The sequence below is a fragment of the Tiliqua scincoides genome, chromosome 1, assembly GCF_035046505.1.
Source record: "Tiliqua scincoides isolate rTilSci1 chromosome 1, rTilSci1.hap2, whole genome shotgun sequence".
In the NCBI taxonomy this organism is placed as follows: Eukaryota; Metazoa; Chordata; class Lepidosauria; order Squamata; family Scincidae; genus Tiliqua; species Tiliqua scincoides.
In genome coordinates, this window is record NC_089821.1 from 90,200,241 (window position 1) to 90,210,912 (window position 10,672).

The following is a 10,672-nucleotide window of genomic DNA, read 5'->3' on the forward strand; positions in this document are numbered from 1 at the left end:
GATACAGGGACATCCCTGTACTTATGAAACATCAACTGGCCATTGCAGGGCCAGCTTCAGGCTTAATGGGGCCTTCAATAAAGCGCTCTCCAGTGAGGCCATACGGCATGGAAGGAATTTATTAGTAGACTTTTTTTCCTTCCTTCTTTTTCTTTCCTCAACACTCCCACAGTCAGCACTGGCAACAGTAACCCTATTGGCGGCCACAATTTTTTCCCCCACACTGGGAGGGATACTAGATATATATCAGTATACAGCAGCAATTTGCAAGCTTTTTCATCTCACTGCACACTGACAAGGCACTAAAATTACCAAAGCATACCATCAGGTTTTTTAACGATTGACAAGGCACACCATGTTGCCAGTGGGGGGGGGGAGGGTTTCACATCCCCCACTGAGCCTACTAATAATGACCTTCTCCCAAATTCCTGTGGCTCACCTGTGAACCACTTGTGGCACACCAATGTGTCACGGCACAGTAGTTGAAAATGACTGGTATATAGCACCATATAATGTACTGTGGGTCAAAATGATAGCTACTACCGAGGGCCATTTTTTTTGCTCACAGTGCCCTAGAATTATGCTATGTCATGAGTATTCTGGGGAAAAGGCAGCTGAGCTGAATCTTCCTTAGAGGTGCCAATAGGTAGTTGCTCCCCAGGAAGCTATGGTGGCTCTTGCTGGACCATTGCTTGACAGTGCTGACACTGGCCAGCCTGGGTCAAAACTTCAAAAGAGAGGAGCAGCTGAACTTCTTATCAAATAATTGAGGAGGTTACTGCTTGCATTTTCTTTCCATACAGCTTTGTACATAAAAAGGCCAGGGGCTTTCCCTAATGAAAGCTGAAATAACATGGAAGGAGTATGCACTATCTCTGAGAGCTATGACCCCACAGGGCCCCAATAGTTAGCTCTCTGTCACCAAGGGTGCATTCCTAACCGGCTTTCCAGCACTGACATAGCTGTGCCAATGTGGCCTGCACTGCATCCAACAGTGGGGAGGCAGTCAAGGGGACCTCCTCAAGGTAAGGGCATGTTTAACTCTTTTGAACTTCTGTTTAATATCCTATCCCTACCTGCTGCAACATGCTGTTACATGCTGCCAGGCCACTGTTGCAAATTGTGAGTGGTGCCTGCTGAGTGGCAGCATCTGACCTGAATCCCCTGGTGCTGGTAAGTTGGCGCAGAGGGTGGGAAACTACAGGGTGGAGATGGAGAAGATTAGAGCAGGGGTTGGGGCATGTCGGAGGAGTGCAGGGGTAGATCTCAGCAGCAGTGGTGCTGCTGATGTCCTATGCCCCCCCACCTGAACTTGACAAGCCTTCTTGGGTTCACTCGGATTTCTGCCAGTTAAAGGGCTAAATAGACCTAAATAGGGCAACAGAGGGCTTTCTTTTAGGTAAAAGATGAAAAGTTCCCATTCTTTGAGGAGGCCTTCTGATTGCCCTCCCCCCAACATTTGATGCAGTGCTGCCTCCTTAATGTAGCTGCATCTGTGCTAATGGCGAAGAATAGGATTGGGCATTAATGTGCTTAGGGCACAGTCCTAACCAACTTTCCAGCACCAACATAGCTGTGCCAATGTGTGCACTGCATTCTGTAGTGGGGAGGTAGTCAAGGGGGCCTCCTCAAGCTAAGGGCATGTTTGTTATCTTACTTTAGGGACTGCCTTGCACCTAAGTCAGTGCTGAAAAGTTAGTTAGGACTGCGCCCTAAGTTAGTCAAGACTAAGTTACAACACCCTCAAGTTGGGTTTATTCCCTGCCTGTGGCTGCAACGTCCAAAGGAACCTCCCTCTGATGAAATGTGCATATAACCAGGCTGTAGGCTTGCCAAATTGGACTACAGGAAAGCTGCCACCGTCTCCTTCTGAGATGAAACATCTGTAAGTATGTCAAGAGAATCCTCAAAGAATATCAATAATATTAGCATTTCTCAGGAAAATTTCAGAACTGCAAATGTTGATGAAGAATTTTGTCTAAAGAAAAATTCAAGGTGGCTTTGGAAGGTTCCATTCAAGCGTGGCACCAGTAGGGAAGGGGGGGGGGTTTAAACACTTTTAATAATATTTATAACAATTTTGTGCACATCTCTAACTTTCTTCACTTGTGAACCCTGGCAAAATAAAGAAGACTTTGGCAAGTGCAGTTTTTAATGATATATTTTCACACTATTTCGCATCCCCAGAAACACTCACTCTAAAGGTACAGGAGCTTTGTCATGAATGGAATCTGACAGTCCTCAGGACCAGTTCAGAGATATGAGAAGTAGTATTCTTGGACTCTCTTAAAGTACGTCAGCACTAATTATTTCCATCAGCGGTGTTACCTACCAGACCCAAGCACAGCTCTGCCACCCTCTCATTACAGGGAAAAGACAAAGCATTGAAGTCAGAAAAGAAAGCACCTCTCATTTTGAAAACACCTAGCAACTATTTCAGGCGTTCAGGAGGAGGCTGAATGTTTATCATCTGATTTATTGGAATGTCTTTCGAATAAGTGCTTGGTTATATCTCTTGTTTTAAGCAGAGAGATGGGGAGGGGTGGAAATTACTTGATAAACAATACACATCAAAACAACCTGGAAGCCAGCGGAGATGATCCAGTCCTTAAATTAACTCTACCTGTCTTCTTTCAGTGAGAGATGCAGACAGCAAACAAATACAAAAGGAAGGAGCAGAGGAGGAAGCAGGAAGATCTGAGCTGGGAATTGGATATTAAGCTACCCGTAGCATTTCAGATGCCACAGGATGGGAGTGCATTTGAGCGATATGATTGCTACTGAGAGACTGCAGCCAACAGGGAGGTAACACTTTGCATGTGGTATGCTAATGCTTGAAGCAGCGACACTTCTGCATTCACAACATTTCCTGTTTTGCTTCTGTTCTCAAGACTCTCACTGCAGGGACAGTAGGTGCCCCGAGTGTCTGATGCTATACAGCAGAGGTGCCCAAATCCCAGCCCGGGGGCCACTTGCGGCCCTCAAGGCTTCTCAGTGCAGCCCTCAGGGAGCCCCCAGTCTCCAATGAGCCTCTGGCCCTCCAGAGATTTGTTGGAGCCCACACTGGCCCGATGCAACTGCTGTCAGCGTGAGGGCGACTGTTTGACCTCTTGCGTGAGCTGTGGGATGAGGGCTCCCTCCACTGCTTGTTGTTTCACATCTGTGATGCAGTAGCAGCAGCAAAGGAAAGGCCAACCTTACTTTGTGCAAGGCCTTTTATAGGCCTTGAGCTATTGCAAGACCTTCATTCATTCATATAAGTTCATCTTTAATATATTCATTTATGTAAACTTATTTAAATTTTAAATGTAAATTGATTCTTTTTTTTCCCTGGCCCCCGACACAGTGTCAGAGAGATGATGTGGCCCTCCTGCCAAAAACTTTGGACACCCCTGCTATACAGAGAGGACTTCCCTAAACTCTGCCCGACATTCTGGGAATTGTCTCCTTGCACCATGAGTGAGGAGTTTTGAAAAATGTAACCACTTGAATTGAACCATGTGAAAATAGTTCAATGTAAAACCAGTGAATGTGCTGTGGTGGTTTTCCAAAGCATTCTCATTCTAAAACATAGGAAGCTATTTTGGTCCAAACCCCTGGCCCTGTCAGGAGTTGGCCAGTCAGGTACTGGCTGAGGATTCGCAGGCTTTCCAGGGCTTGCCTGTCTGCCCAGCCCCTGAAGCATTCTACTATCCACCATTACAGGCCGTTCTTTCTACTGCATCCGTGCCAGCTTTTCCACCCACATCAACAATGAGAAGAAAGGAAAATGAGTGAATGGGTGGATGGAAGCCACAAGGGCAGTGGTTCCCAAACTCTCCAGGAGTTTGGGAGCCGCAGTAAGTCTTTGTTTAGTTGGGGGGAATGCAGCGATACAATCCCCAGGATCACACCGCTCCCCATGGAAGCCTCCACAGGGCTTCCATGCCCTGTGCTGCAAGGGCTCCCAAGCTGCAAAAAATCTAAACATAAAGATCGCGACCCACTTCTGGTTTTCAATTGCGAAACCAGAAGTGGGTCGCAATCTATTTTTAGATTTTCCTAGGTTTGGGGCACTGTGTGGGGCTTCCTTGGGGCTCTGCCCATGCCTGGGAAGCTGCTGCTACAAGTGGTGAGTGAAACAAAGCCCCTGTTGCCCCAGAAATCGCATTGCTGCATTCTCCCCTCCCGACCCTTTAAAGGGGCAAATAGAGATTCTCAGGCTGTGATGTCACAACACCCCAGTTTGAGAATCTCTGCAGAAGGGGATGGAAAAGGGAGAGAAAATGCACTTGGGGAAAAGGAAGCTTTGGATGTCCTACTCATTCACATGCCAGGTCTCACAAGGCAAAATGCCTGAGGGACTGGTACTGACCCTGAACAGAACCACTACGTATCCACACAGAATGTTTTATAATGTCAGCCTTATCATTAGAAGGGTCTTCAATTCCCATATTTTCAACCTGCTGGACACCACAGCTGCTCCTTCCACCCTATTGGTGGAGCCACATAAGATCAAAACTCCATGGCTAGATCTGCCCTCTCCCCTACTGTGTTCAAAGTCTGCAGAGGGGCCCAATCCAGCTGCTACTTACTAAAGAACAGTGAAGTACATCAGGGCCAAGAGCTATTTAAAATAATGTGTAGTTTGCCCCCCTAAGCCAGTGGTTCTTGAACTTTTCTGGTTCACGCCTCCCCTTATCCTTATAGCCATTGGCCACAGCTCCCCATTACAACACCTCACCTCAGTTACCCCCAAAATGGGGATGAAGGTGTTATTATTATACACTAGAAATCAAAAAATAGCTGCCAGCACTCTGAGGCTGCAATCCTAACCACACTTACCTGAGACTAAGCCCTACTGAACAAAATAGGACTTACTTCTGAGTAGACCTGGTTAGGATTGTGCCCTGAGTTTGTTAGCAGCATGCCTGGAGGGTTTTGGAAAGGGAGGGGGGAAGTGATGAATTTGCTGGGGGAGAAGAAGACTTTGTTTTGTGTGTATCTGCTAATTGCAAACTGATGCAAACTGAGACCCAGTGGTTGTTTGGCTGCAATCCTAACCTCACTTTCCTGAGGGTAAGTCCCATTGAACACAATAGGACTTACTGAGTAGACCTGGTTAGGATTGTGCCTTTTATCTTACAATAGCAGCCAACTGAGTACCCCCCCCCCCAAAAAAAAAAAAAAAGGAGGCAGGAGGAAAAAGGGGGATGGCTGAAAAGGAATGGATATTTTTATTTTTTAATCAATTTTTTGAGACAAAGCCATCAAGAGTGGGTTTTTTTTTTTTTTTTGAAGGGGGAAGAAAAAGAGAAAGGTGAAGATCCTTGGTTAAGCTGACACAGATCTCAAGCCTATGTAGGTCTACTCAGAAGTAAGTCCCATTTGAGTCAATGGGGCTTACTCCCAGGAACGTGTGGAAAGGATTGCAGCCACACAAAGTAAGATAACAACTCAACCCAAAGTAGATGGGGCTGCTCACACACACACACACCCCAACATGCAGATGCCACCCCTGTTCCCCCCAGCTAAGACGGAGGGATGCAGGCTGGGGCATTTGGACACCCCCCACTAGGAGCAGGCTGGTTCCTTCCTTCCCAAGCAGCCTTGACCAATCCCAGGATGCCCAGGGTGAGGAACACACTGGGAAATGTAGTCCTTGGGGCGAGGTTGCACATGGAGAGAGCTACATGATGAGATGCGGCACCCCTGCCTGCCTGCCCAGCCAGCCTTCTCTCCCACCTCCCCCACCCTGTTTCACATGCCCTCCCCACCTCACGCTGCCCCACCCACCTCATTCACAGCTGCAGAAAAGCAGCAAGTCAGCAGGTAGCATGTGCAGCTGAGCTGAGCAGCACAGCTACCACCACTTCCCTCCCCAGATACCTTCCGATGCCCCTGGCAGCTAGCGACACCTCCCTAGCGAGGAGGGATGCACAGATTGAATACCTCAGCCCTAAGCCAATGGTTATCCTCACGACTTGAGCTGGTTTATGATCATGCCACCAAATCACTATAATTTATAGAGATGCACCCCAAAAACATTGCTAAAGTTGCTACATAACTTAGACCTAAGATGATAATGAAGACAGTTGTTGCTTGTTTTTTTGATCAATATATATAACTGTAGTACTTTTTAAAATGTATTTTACTTATATTGTAAACTTCTGCCCTAGAAGGAACTGCAATGTTCTTTAGTTAATGCAATAAAATGCTTTACTGACTAGTAAAATTCCACAATTGCTTGATGCCCTTCCGTTATGCACATTGCTAGATGATAATGATTTTTCCCTCACAGCATCTCTTAAGTCTATAGCACACTATAGCAGATCCACACATGGAAGCGAAATTACTGGAATGGGACAACTGTGTGCTACCCTAATACTGCAGTCTTTTTTCTCTCTTGCCTTTATCCTGCCCCCCCCCCCTTTTTGTGGAAGCTTATCTAAGCTCAAAATTATAGCCACTGCTTCCAGTTTTTCTCTTCTTCTTCTTCTTCACAAAGCAGGACTTTCTAAAACAGCTTTTAATTTAGGAGATCAATTAGCATATCCATTAAACATTTCAATATTCTGTTCCAAAGTTTTTGTTCCAAAGCCAATAGACTCAAATATGCTGAAGTTATTCTCATTCTCTAGCATTTTGTATAGTGGATTACAAAATAGTCCACTGGGGTGGGGAAAGCAAAGCTCATTTTATTATTTAAAGATTTTGGCTGTAAATGTGGGAAGTAATTGGATCAATAGTTCCTGGGCAAGTTTAAGCAGACCCATTTTATTTCTCTTTAGTTATGAATTCATGAAAAAGAAACATCTGCATATTACATGGAGGATCTGGTTGTTTAAGCATTGGTTTAAACTCCAAAAAGGCAGCTTTTATCTTATTAATAACTAGAACTCTTACATAAATAAAGGGCAATTATGTGGGCATTTTCCATTCAGTTTCTTTGGAAATACTGGACATTCAAATTGCTCGCTGAAACGACTGTGTTTCTCTGTGTTTCACACTTTTGGAATTCCATGAGGGTCTCACACTTGGCCGTGCCTGACACAGATATAAACCTAACCAAATTAGAGGTTGAACTTCTCCATAGTATATCTACCATTTATAGGTAAGAGAACTGCCCACTCAATTGGATCAGCAAGCGTGACAGTCTGTAATACTTAGCATAGCTGAAGCACTTTCGTCCCTCTCTGTCTGCTAAGCACTGTGACCAACTTATTTTTTTTAAACGTTGATACATCTTTTATAAGATGCTGAAAGTACATAAGACAGCTCCTTGTAATTCACTTATTTATAATGTTTATGTAATATTAAGGCGGTTTTTCCATGCTGTGCCTTGTTTATTGGAAAGGGAACATACAGAGACACTGTGGAGAGATGATTAGGTGAAACGGTGTCTGCATCATTGTGCCTGTATCTGGACGGAGCGAGTTTCCAACCTCATTACAAGGCATGAAATATAGACATGGTGAAATAATATTTTTTTTTAAGACAGAAAAACTCTTTTATAGCCTTACTGATGTGCACCATATCTTTTCCTTTGGGTTGCTCCAGCTGATAAGAACTTGGTTTGTCCTTCCGGTGCCCTCTAACTCTTCCAATTCTAAGGCATTTGCCTTTTCTTGCACTCCTCCAAGAGTATACATGCAAAAGCCATTTCAGTGACCGTAGCAGCCCCGTTAAATTGTAACTTTCACATTTTTATTGGCAAGCTAAATTGAGAGCAGCCTAATGATCCCAAGAGAAGGGTCTCCTGGCATTGCAGAATTGAAAAGAAATGTAGAATAGCAATCCAGTGGGGGTTACAAATGAAGCAGTGCTGAACCACGACAACTAACACAGCTGCTCAGATTTCAAGTATTTCTCTGTTCCCTGTGCTGCACAGCCTCTTAGGTGCTTTTTTTCCTCCTCACTTGCAAAATCCCTCATCCTGTATGTTTTCTGTTACTGCGGTTCTGTTACTTCAGTCCTCTTGATGATCACCAATATATTTACCAAACCTGGGAAGCATATAAGTATGTGTATTAAAAAAAAATCTGTCTGTAGACTCTCCTTAATGAAATCTAAGAAGAAATATGATTCTTCCTTCATAACCTGCCCTCTCTCTGAGATAATCTGGATGTTTGGCTGCATAAATTTGCCATCATCTGCAGTTCAATTGGTCTTCAGGTCTAAAGGAAAAGAGGGCTCTGCCCACCACTGAACTTAGGCCTTGGGATGCTCTACACTGACCACTTTTGGTCTCATGCCCCTGTGCTACCTGAATTCCCCCACAATTTTGCATGAACTTGCATGTGTGTGCCTCCCAAGATGGGGGGGGGGGGGAAGTGGCTGAGCAAGCAAGCCGGGCAAGGCAAGGCAAGGCAAGTGGGTGGGAGGGGGGAAAACATGCCACTGTGGATAGGGAGGAGGGAGAGAACATACTCCTTTTCCTTTACTTATCAAGAGTGCGCATGCAGCCTTCCTCCTCTAGGCCATTTCTGTTTCAACAAACAGAAGCAGTGAACACTGGGAACCCAGCATACACTGCTCTTATTTACTGAAAACAGAGGTGGCATACAGCAGGGAGGCTGCCAGAGTGAAGGGAATAGAGAGGGAAGGGGACCGGCTCCAAATTACTTCTTTCTGCCCACTCAGTGCTTTCTAAGTATTGGGCAGATGGAGAGAAGTGGTTGGTTGGCAACCTTCAGTCTCGAAAGAATATGGTGTAAGCCTACAGCACCCGGTATTCCCAGGCGGTCTCCCATCCAAGTACTAACCAGGCCTGACCCTGCTTAGCTTCCGAGATCAGACAAGATCGGGAGATAGTGTTCAGTATAGGGAGATGGTTGGCAACCTTCAGTCTTGAAAGACTATGGTATAAGCCTACAGCACCCGGTATTCCCAGGCGGTCTCCCATCCAAGTACTAACCAGGCCTGACCCTGCTTAGCTTCTGAGATCAGATGAGATCAGGCATGTGCAGGGAGAGAAGTGATTTGGAGCTATTGCTGCTTTTTTCCTTTCTTGTGTCTTCTCCCACCAACAGTGCTGGAGGGAAAAAGGGAGCTGCTGCTGTTGCTAACCTGATCTCAGCAGGTTGGAAAAGGATCAGGGTGCCTAGTAGAGTGGCAGGCTGGAGAGGGTGGCAGGTTGGCAGGCATAAGGGTCTGGGGTGTATCCATTCCCCACCCCTCTATCTTTGCTACTCCTTGTGACCGCTGCAAGACACGCAATAGAAATACCATCCCCAATCTCCATCTCCCCAATGACCTTTTGCATTCAGGTCTTCAGCCTGTGGATGTTGGATTGGTATTATTACTATTATCGAATACTGAACTTTGATTTGCATGTCAACATGCATGTTGAGGAAAGAAGCCAGGCAAAAAGAAAATTCCACTGTACTCAGAGGAGCCTGACATTTACACAAATTCAAAATCACTTAAAATTAGGATTAACAAAATCACCTCAAAAGAGCACCAGCGCACTAGGCATGAATGATGAGCATCTTTGCAGTTGCCCTGGCAATTGACTTGCATCCTGGCCTCCAAAGTTTCCTAGGAGATAAGAAAGTCACTTTCAAGTTCTCTCTCTCTCTCTCTCTCTCTCTCTCTCTCTCTGAAAGCAGGAAGAGAGAAAGGAGGAAGCTCCCACACTGCTGGCATCCCTCAACAAACTTGTAGATGGAAACCCCAAAACTTCCTGGGCTGGCTGGCAGAGACTAGGCATGAAGGTCTGGCAACTGCTTCTCACTCCTCCTGACTCAAAAGACAGACTGACAAGATGTTTCCTTCAGACGTTTGGTTGATGGTGCTGTACAATGAAAAATTGCCCTTTTGGGGACAATGACCATTTCCTAATTGCACGAAGAAAGAGTAGGTGTGAACTAAAGGGCAACAGAGAGAAATTAGAGAAATGCAAGTAAGCTCTAGAAACTCAAAAGACCAGGCATGTCCAGAGAAGCTCAACACTCTCCATTCCTTGCAAGCCAATGCATGTTCTCCTCACAAACATGTCTCTGAGGCATCACAGATTTAGCAGCAGTGCCCCCTCTAACCAGCTCATTGACCTTCTCTCTCTACTCTTTCTGAGCAGATTGTTGAGACAGGATTAAGCAACCCCTTGGGTTCCTCAGAGAGAAAATGTGCTTCAACTGTAGCAAAACCTTGCAGTTTTCCACATAAAGCAGAATCTCTAAGGCAGTGGTTCTCACTCCTTTAGCACAGAGACCCACTTTTTAGAAGGAGAATCTGTCAGGACCCACTGGAAGTGATGTCATGGCTGGAAATATCATCATCAAGCAGGGACATTTTTAACAATCCTAGGCTGCAATCCTACCCATACTTACACAGGAGTAAGTCCCATTGACTACCATTGTTCAAAACATCTTCATTGTAGCCCACGGGTGCCCAAACCCTGGCCCTGGGGCCTCTTGTGGTCCTCGAGGCCTCTCAATGCAGCCCTCAGGGAGCCCCCAGTCTCCAATGAGCCTCTGGCCCTCCGGAAATTTGTTGGAGCCCACACTGGCCCGTGCATTTGCTCTCAGCATGAGAGTGACTGTTTGACCTCTCACAGGAGCTGTGGGATGAGAGCTTCCTCCACTGCTTGCTGTTTCACTCTGTGATGCAGTAGCGGCAGCAAAGGAAAGGCCAGTCTTGCTTTGTGCAAGGCTTTTTACAGGCCTTGAGCTATTTCATTCATATAAGTTCA

The 10,672-nt window shown here is 45.7% G+C and overlaps 2 pseudogenes; both read right to left on the reverse strand.

Moving 5' to 3' along the window:
- Nucleotides 1-8,695: 8,695 nt before the first annotated feature.
- LOC136637463 (5S ribosomal RNA) lies at nucleotides 8,696-8,818 on the reverse strand (annotated as a pseudogene).
- A 29-nt stretch (nucleotides 8,819-8,847) lies between these two features.
- Nucleotides 8,848-8,967, reverse strand: LOC136637260 (5S ribosomal RNA; annotated as a pseudogene).
- Nucleotides 8,968-10,672: the final 1,705 nt, after the last annotated feature.